Source organism: Haliotis rubra, unplaced genomic scaffold (genome assembly GCF_003918875.1).
Source record: "Haliotis rubra isolate DU_JTF1 unplaced genomic scaffold, ASM391887v1 Scf207, whole genome shotgun sequence".
Classification (NCBI taxonomy): domain Eukaryota; kingdom Metazoa; phylum Mollusca; class Gastropoda; order Lepetellida; family Haliotidae; genus Haliotis; species Haliotis rubra.
Window position 1 is genome coordinate 1244700 of NW_025766081.1, and position 10452 is coordinate 1255151.

The following is a 10452-nucleotide window of genomic DNA, read 5'->3' on the forward strand; positions in this document are numbered from 1 at the left end:
ACTCTCCTTCGCCAAGTGATCAGGTTGTGAGAGCGCCTGTGTCTCCTTACGGCACTATATCCTTTTATTACTTAGTCAGTTACCTCTATTAGTCTATTATAGAGGTTTAGCTGGTATCCTTCATCAATATGATTTGATATTTAATTGTATTTAGCACTGTTTATTCACGGTGTAGTCCGTGTTTGTTCAGTAGTTTACGTTCATGAAAATCTGTTCCAAATGTAAGTTACGTTTCTCTGCTGCTGACCCGCACCTAATATGCCCCAGCTGCACGGTACCATGTTCTTTCAGCGCACGCTGCAATTATTGCAAGCGTTTATCTACTTGTGCATTTAATAAATACCTTCTTTGCGTCCTGAGACGTGCCACAGATAGGTCGAGAAGGGTTGATCCAGTCATGGATAATTCAGATGAGTCCCTCACCAGTCAACTGCTGTCTGACGACCCCCTACCGTCTGGTGTTCCGCTGGAGTTTCCCTCGGAGGAGAGGCGTGGGACGAAGTCCGCCATCTCCAAGAAGAGACCTGCTTCCCCAGACATCCCGTCGTCGAAGTGTAAGACTCGGAGGTCGTCATCCACCCAGCGCAGACTCCGCACCCCCAGGGCAGCGTCCACCACCAAGGGGAAGTCAGCGCAGACAACCAGAACTTTCTCGGCCGAGATTGTTCCCTTGACAGAACAGGGTCTGTATGATGATCAGCCGATCATCATCCAACAGGTTCCTCGCAAGAAACGACCGTTCTCAGCTACGGTGACTTCAGCGCAGATCTCTCCTCAACCCGAGGTATCAACGCTGACAACAGATGACCGTCCAGTGGGCGCCAGCGCCATCACCGCAGAAAGGGCAGCGCCAGTACCACCGCAGACCTGCAACCCGGGCGATTTTATGCAGCAGATCATGGAGATGATGGAGCAGCGTTACGGCCTGGAAAAGAAGTCACAGCCAGCCCAGGTCCCGAGCCTTCGCGAAGGCTCCAACACAGACATCATCTCTGAGGGGCCTGCCATCAACGTGACTCCTGCCAGCAGAACTACACTCCCGGACCAGCCTGCGCGAAGGTCGACTCAACCATCCCCTGCTTCGGACTCGGACGATCAGCATTCGCGAAGGCGTTCGCGAAGGCCATCACGATCTTCACCTGCTTCGGACTTGGACGATCAACGTTCGCGAAGGAGAAATCGCTCATCCCCGAACTCTGGATCGGACAACCAGCCTTCACGAAGGCGTTTGCGAAGGACCAGTTGCCAATCCCCGGATGCGGACTCAGATGTTCAGTGTTCGTGAAGGCCTCCGCGAAGGACTTCAGCTACAGTATCCAAGACATCTTCATCCCGCAGATCGTCGAGGGATTCACCAGGACCTTCGCGAACCCACAGTCGCCCATCAGGTCACCCAACAGGCACAGGTCGCCGGGCCGTTCACCACGCCGATCTCCACGCAGATCCCCGCGCAGGTCTTCACGAAGGTCACCACGACGTTCGCCCCACAAGTCTCAGCGCAGGTCTCCACGCAGATCTCCACCCAGGTCACCACAGTCACTTAGGACTCCACCTCGTTCACCATCGGAGGAGTATCAACGTCCTTTACTCAGCACTCCTGTCACTGAGGATGATGGCGGCATCATCTTTTCGGACCCTGAAATACTTTACTGGCTGGCTAATGGATTGGACTTGGCTTCACCATCTAAAGACGATAATCCGGCTCACACCTATCTTATGAGAGAGGATGATGTCGACACGCTCACTCTGCCCCCGATTGATCCCATCGCAGCGGTTCCACAGAACCTGGACGCAGCCTTCAAGTCAGCCACTAAAGCCCAGGCGCCAGGAAGTTCTCCTCCCATAACATGGATCCTTTCCTTAAAGCTCAGGACATAGACGAGAACTTCAAGGTCATCAGCGATGCCAAGGCCAAGCTGTACAAGATTGTGGACAGGAAGCTGGCTCAAGTGGAAACTATGACCAGACGGATGTTCTTCGGCCTCAACAGATCTCGGGCAATCAACGAAACGCTCATCGCCAAGTTTCGAGATTCCACTGCGGAAGAAGATAGAATGATTTATTCGGCCCTCCTTATGCAGAAGAAGGACCAACAGTTCATGACAGACCACCTTTCATCCATCTCAGCAGCGCTGACTCGTCGACAAGGTCTCCCTGCCTCCTGCAGTTGGAGTGAACAGTTTACCAAGTCACTCTACACAGCCCCGTGGTCAACTCCTTCCATCTTCGCTGGAGAAATCGACAAGGTTGCTAAGGAAGTTACCAAAGATTCAAGAGAAGTCCTAATGATCAAGTCCATAGCCAGCGTCATCAGGCAGACATCCCAGCGTTACTCGGGAAGATCCAAGTTTCCTGGAAAACAGAGGGCACGGGACAAGAAAGTGGGTAGCTCCAGAGGCGGGAAAGACTGTTTTCGCCGCCCTACCGGCAACTACAGAGCAAGATCCGGACGAGGCAGGGCACCCAGAGGCTCCAGGGATTATCGACGATGAAAGACGGGTTCGGAACGACTGGAGTCTTCCACCCCCAGCCGTTCCTGTACAACCTTCCCAAGTGGGTGGACGTCTACAACTCCACTGGGAAAACTGGGGAATACTACAAGATCCATACGTATCCAACATCCTAAGACACGGATATCGCATTCAACTACGGGCCGCTCCACCGCTTACAGTCAACCCTCACAAGTTCGACTTCAAGACACATCAGATAGAGAAGTTACGAGAGGCCGCCTCATCTCTTCTAACCAAGCGGGCCATAGAAATCGTGGATCCAGTCAACATCACACCAGGTTTCTACTCCCCAGTTTTCCTGGTTCCAAAGAAAAACTCCAACGAAAAGTTCCGACTTATCTACAATATGAGCATGTTCAACAGGGATTATCTACGCAGACCTCCCACGTTCTGCATGATACATCTACCTCAACTAATCCACCTCGTCCGTCCGATGGACTACATGGCCAGCATAGATCTACAGGATGCCTACCTGCATATCCATATCCATCCCGACTCGAGAAAGTACCTCAGATTTACACTGGACGGGCTACATTACCAATGGAAGGTCCTGCCATTTGGAATATCATCGGCCCCCTGGTTGTTTACAAGAGTGACGAAACCCATAGTCACATATCTACATCATCGAGGGCTACGCAGTGCATTCAACCTCGATGACGGGATTCAAGTAGATCAAGATCCAGAGCGTCTCGGACTACTGTTGAATTTCACCATCAATCTACTCACTCAGCTAGGATGGTTTGTGAATCTACTCAAGTCGGACCTAGAACCTACACAGGACCTGCAGTGTCTAGGCATCAGATTTCTCACAACGCAGAACCGTATCGTCGTGCCAGAGGACCGATGGCTCAAGATTCAACAGACAATCCCTCAAGCCTTACTCTCTCCGTGGCCACTACGACAGTGGCAGAGTCTGTTGGGTCTCCGCACAAGACATGACAGCCAGAGGGAGACTACAGCTACGCCCGTTACAGGTCCTCATCTCGACGCTCATCTCGACGACCTAGAACCCTTCGGTCTCCCAATTACCTCAGACCTCATCTACTATGGTGGACCCGGAGGTCGAATGTTTGCGAAGGCATCTATTTAGCAGAGCCGGAGTTCAAGACTCATCTATACGTGGACGATCTGAACATCCACGTAAGAGCATGTCACATTCCAGGAGCCCAGAATGTCTTAGCAGACGCACTCTCCCGTCCAACTCAACCATCGCCGACGGAATGTATGCTCCATCCAGAGATCTTCACACAGATCATCAAGGAAATAGGAGCTCCGTTGATAGACCTCTTCGCCACACGCTTCAACAATCAGCTAACAACATTCGTCTCTCCAGTCCCAGATCCACGAGCATGGGCAACGGACGCTCTCAGCATATCCTGGGAAGGCCACCGTCAGCGCTACTACCGAGGGTGTTACAGAAAATCAGCCAGACAAGGAACCTCCAACTGATTTTGGTCGCGCCCTACTGGCCAGCGAGAATGTGGTTCCCCATTCTCATACAAGAACTCGGACCACCAAGACTGCAACTACCAGAGCGGTCGAATCTACTAGTACATCCTTACACAAAGCAGGCGCACGGCAACCCAGGGGCATTCCAACTACACGTGTGGACTGTATCAAGGCATGTTTAAACAAGAGAGGGTACTCTGCCAGAGCGGCGAAAGCAGTCACGCTTGCTTTACGCAATTCTACACGCAACTTGTATGGCGGACGGGTGCCAAGCTAACGAAAGTACCAGAGTTACTGGCCTTGTTACGCTCTTATAAATTGGAGGACCAAAAACAGAGATTTCAAGCTCCGGCATGGGACCTCAACATCGTTCTCAGACATCTCACAAGTGACGTCTACGAACCATTAGAGACGACATCCTTCGAATTCTTGACACAGAATACGCTGTTCCTGCTAGCCCTAGCAACAGCAGCCAGGATGTCGGAAATTCATGCTCTAGATTACGCGAGAGAACGCACTTTGATGAAAATCAAAACACAGTGCATATGGGACTGCGATGGGATTTCATCGCTAAGAATCAACTGCCAGGTCAACTGGACAGACAATTCCACGTCCCAGCACTATCCTCCATACTCGGACCACATGATACGCTTGACTTATCCTTGTGCCCAGTAAGAGCATTGAAAGTTTATCTACATCGATCCAGAATAAGGAGACGCAAGTTTAAACGACTTTTCGTCCCGCTATCAACAGTGACACAGACGGAAGTCTCCCGCACTACGATATCAATCTGGATAAGAACTGTCATACTACGGGCCTACAAAGCAGCGGGACTCGATCCTCCAAGAGCCTCGAACCCACAGGAAATTAGAGCGCTGGCGTCAACACTCGCTCTACATGGGAATTGCTCGCTTACCACGATCATGGAGGGCTGTCCCTGGAAATCGGACATGGTGTTTGCAAACCACTACTTGAGAGATATCGCCACCGAGGACGTCTCAGGCATTCACCATTTCCGCCCACTGGTTGTTGCACAACAGTTGACAGTTCCTCACAGAAGCCTACACTCAGCGGAGTTCTGCTTAAGTCACAATGCACGTCTCAAGACTAACATAAGTGATAAACCCAGTACTTGTAAGTTTACTCGTACAGCAAGGGTCGCTTCTCCACATGGAGTCGCTAAATCCACATTGAAATGTTAACAGAAAAAGTAGGACCAAAAGTTAACAATTGTGGTCCCCCCATCAAAAGGCAGCTGAAAGAACACGATTGCTAACAGCAGCGGAGTTTAGCAGTAAATACAGTGCCATTATGAAGTTATATATTGACGTAAAATTCACTAAATAAATCCTAAAGTGCTTTTCCCACCACCTTTTCCATCGGATTCTACAAGCAATTAAGCATGAGTCAGGATAAGGAAAAATATGTAATTTTCTGAATAAAATTGAAATTTTATACTTATCTTGACTCGTGAGGTAAGCCCTCCCAACCTCCCCACTAGACACTTTGGATTTCCCTGCAAATTCAAGTGTCGGGCTCATATTCAGGAGAGAGTGAAGCATGTGGGGGAACGGTGGCTCCAGTTCCCGCCAAAACAGGAAGAAGGGATAACTCTTGGTGAGTAGTGATTAGTGATTTTACGTACGCTTTATTGAAGGGAGTTTCAATAAGGAGATACAAGTGTTCCACTATGTTCGCAAGAGGAAGAAGACAAGCAATTAAGCATGAGTCAGGATAAGTATAAAATATCAATTTTATTCAGAAAATTACATTTCTCTGGTGTATATGCCATCTTTAAACATACTACAAAACTATAGAAGCTGTTAATGTTTTATTTACAAAGGACATGGCTGAATACGAAGAATATTGCATGCAAAAATATCACAGAATCTTAAAGGTGTGGTATACGTATATGGCATCCACGATCAGGACAGATGTATTGAAGACTATCCTTATGAACAACTCTTTAAATGTTTAATGCCAAACTTGGCAATGTTCAAGCATGGGTTGCTGGGGCTCTTATATTCTTACTCAGAATCTGCAAGCAGACAATCACAGGCTGCTTGGGTCTTATATTCTTACTACGAATAAGCAAAGGGGAGCAAGCATGGGTTGCTGGGGATATATTTTTACGTGATGATGAAAAGTAGTTAAAATAACTCAATTACATTATTTTCGTATCTCCATTTTTTATGAATGGGGGCGTGGTGGGCGAGCTGGCTAAGGTGCCAGGCTAGTGATCCAGCGAGGTTGAGGTGCCGGGATCGAGCCCACCTGTGACCGGGTGTAAAAACCTTGGAGTCAACTTTGTGTGCAGACTCTATCAGTGTTGTCACAACCCCTAGTGCACAGTACACTACCCTGTGCACTTAAAAGAACTCACGAATCCGTTGGTATATGACCAGATGGTGGCCACATGAATACGTGCAAACACCTAGTTGCGGGTACAGCAACGTGCAGTAAACTTGGACAAAGTACTGTGACTATGTGTCCTAGTCCACCCAACTGTGAATGGGTACCTCGTTAGGATGAGAAAGCCACAATAACTCGGTGCGCCTAGTGGCAGCAAGAGTTGTATACTCCCCAGGGAGTTGAGATTGATAATACGATGTGCCTTAGAAATTGACATCCAATGATCGAGAGAAAAATACCAGCGCCTTGAGCATGCACCAGTTGCGTGGATATGTGCGCTATATAAATAAATATACTATGCTAAATAAATATACTATGAAAGTATTGTTATATAACAACCATGACAATGAATGTTTCACAGATCTAATGTATAGTATATTTGATTTTAATGCTGCTCTAAACAGCATTTCAGTTCTTTTGTAGTATGTTGGAAAATTGTGTCTCCAGCATGGGATACCATTGGAGATGATTTTACGCATGTCATGTGTACCCATGACACTATTAATTGTAGTTAATCTCGGTATACCAGCTTAGGTCCTAAGTTTTTTACATAACATCTGCAACAGATGTCAAGAGAGTGGCACACGTTGCTGATTGTCAATTGTCAGGAAATATCCCGGGACCCAATCAGGGATGTGACAATGACATATCACGTGACCCCCACTGTTGGCATCTCATACAAGCACGGCATGCTGGCGACATATCATCATGGAACCAATGGGTCCTTTTTAAAACAGCTAGTTTTAATAAAGTATTCGGATATTATATAGGTAAATATATTCCTAGTATTGCACATAAATCGAATATTGCACTCAGAGGAATAGTTTTACCTCAACCAATTTCTTTATACACTTATCAACTTGGACTGCCCCTTCCAGTCTTGTGGTATGGAACAGATTGTTATTAAGTGAGTGAGGGTGTTTCAGTTTTATGCCGCTTTTAGCAATATTCCAGCAATATCACAGCGTGGGACACCAGAAATGCGCTTCACACAATGTATCCATGTAGAGATTCTAACCCGGGTCTTCGGCGTGACGAGTGAACGCTTTAACCACTAGGCTACCCCAAGGTACAGACTATTATCAAGCCTGAATGGATGATCATTTAGCCAAATATAATTCATGAATTCATACTTGGGTCTTTGGTCACAATAACAATAAATAAACAAAGACCCCAAAACCATCTGCTGTAAGAACACCAGACCATTTCATATTTGTCTCTGGTAAACTGACCAATGCAATGTCAAACAAATGTATAAATTATGAAACAAACATTCTGCCCTTGCATATTACCTTCTCAAACTGAAAGAAATGTATATTATTTTCATTACTGATAGACTTATATAGAATTCAGCCGATGCTGGAATAGATAACAATGTGGTCAATATGTTGCATATTCATCATCACTTCATTATCCTGTCAATATGTTGCATATTCATCATCACTTCATTATCCTGTCAATATGTTGCATATTCATCATCACTTCATTATCCTGTCAATATGTTGCATATTCATCATCACTTCATTATCCTGTCAATATGTTGCATATTCATCATCACTTCATTATCCTGTCAATATGTTGCATATTCATCATCACTTCATTATCCTGTCAATATGATGATAATGATGATGATTTGGAGATGTAATGTGGGCTTTCCGACATAATACATATTTCGCACATGAACATATCAATATGTCTAGCACTAGCAGAAAAATAATATATAAAGAATATAATACTGATTACAAAACTACATGTAACTAATTGGGTACAAAAAGCAAACCCTTGTAAAGCCTTATCAGTTGAAATCGAAAATTATGTCCTTAAATTCATTGTATGTGACATATATAAAGTACTTATCAACTTTGAGAGAAGTACTGCTAGCAATAAATGAATGGCAAATTTGTGTGTCATACCATCACTACAAAATGACAGTGAAATTTACAGGGTAATTGATTTTCTTTAATTTATCTAAACAACAATTTTCAAATGTACTATGCACCCTTTTTTGATGAAATCCCAGGGGTTGTGGTTTTGATTTCCTTCCACTGTAGGCGAATATTCATAATATATGGCACGAGGGGGTGGGGGTGCAGAGATGCCAACCTCTACGATTTTATCTTAGTCGCTACGAATTTTAGCCTCAAACTACGCCAATACGATTGCACTAGAAATTATACGAAATTTGAAGAAAATCCATTAAAATTCGGACAAAAACATATTTTTTCGTTGATTAAATACATTTTCACCAAAATGAAACAAACAAGAAGAAATGTATTGCTGATAATTTGGAAATTTTGTACATAATATCTAAAAAATATGTGTGTGGTGGTGTTCAATTGATTTTGTACATGACATGGATTTTAGGGGGGTCATTCACATTGTGCATGCTTCTCCATAAAAATCATCATCAGCCCCCTTGGCCATACATTATGAATGGTCCCTAAAACAGATCCGACAGAAACTTACCGGTAAATGTTTTTTCCTATTTCTTTTCGGTATGGTTAGCCTCACACTTTATCTAAAAACATTTAAGGCCTTACACATATTTATACACATAAACTCAACAATAATGGCCCTTTTGAGATCTGTAAGCATTATTACTGTATTATAACATATCAACAGTGTTAAACAACAATTTGCCTGTGAATGTACATTTGATTTTATACAGAAAACAACATGAGACAAAAAGCTATCATGTGAGAAAAACAGTAGGATTTCAACAACATATGTTACAAGGTTTGACTGTCCACTGCATTAAGAAACTATTCCAGCTGTATGATGGTGGTCGGTAAATGAGTCTGGTTGGTTGGTTGGTTGGTTGGTTTGCTGTTTAACACCGCACTCAGCAATATTCCAGCTATATGGCAGCGGTCTGTAAATAATCGAGTCTGGACCGAACAATCCAGTGATCAACAGCATGAGCATCGATCTATGCAGTTGGAATACGACGATATGTGTCAACCAAGTCGGCGAACCTACCCCGTTAGTTGCCTCTTACGACAAGCATGGGTTGGTGAAGATCGATTCTAACCCAGATCTTCATGGGTCTGGACCAAACAATCATGAATATTAATCTATGCAACTGGTACATAACGATATGGACTGATCAAAGTCAGACCACCCGATTCCATTCGTCACCTCTTACAACAAGCAGGTTGGTGAAGATCTTTATGAGCATTTTACTGTACTGATGAAAGCCTTTTGGAACAAACAAAATATTCAAGTATGTTTCCTCAACACCTCATTACTTCCAAAGAAAAGATTTTTTTTACATGAAATAGTACAAGGCACAATGTGTGAATGTACTGCATAGTGTGTTACATGGCAATGGCACAAGGCAAAATATCAACATTCATATATACAATGAAAATGACAAAGGCGAGAGTGAACGTGAAAACCACGGGTCATCATCAAGATATTTGAACCCATTATCTGATATTGACATGACAGGGGAAGCAACTCTGTAAGTATCCCTGTGATAAACAAAACATGACATATTGAATTATGCTATACCTAATGTCAGGCCAAAGTTTCACATTCATTGCTTGTAACCTTAGCAACTTCATTTCCTCCACTTCTACTGAGTATTAACAAACACTGCATTGGTTTAAGGCACTAATACTGAAACAACATAGAAATGATCAATCCTCAAATTATCACACGCAAAACCTTCCATTCCTAGCCTTGATCAGTGATTTTATTTATTCTGAATGAAGTACTGTCCACTCAAGACATAGTATCTATTTAATGTGGCATCAATTTCGCAAAGCCAAAGTCACGTTTTTCCAGTCTAAGTAAACTTAGGCTCAGTATTATTCGTTACACTGCTATACTGAGTCTAACAAAACCTAGTAGTAGGTCGCGTCAGCTAACCTTTGAGCGACCTATGACCTTCCAATCAAACGGGAGACGGCCGAACAGATTTAACCAATCAGACAACACTACTTGTTAGGGTTTGGCGGGACTTACAAAACATTTTTTTTATTTTCTCTTCCCTGGTCACTGACACTGATCTATCAACAAACGAAAATCCGCATAAAACACAGATATTTGACCTGCAGTATATACGCTTATGGGTTTC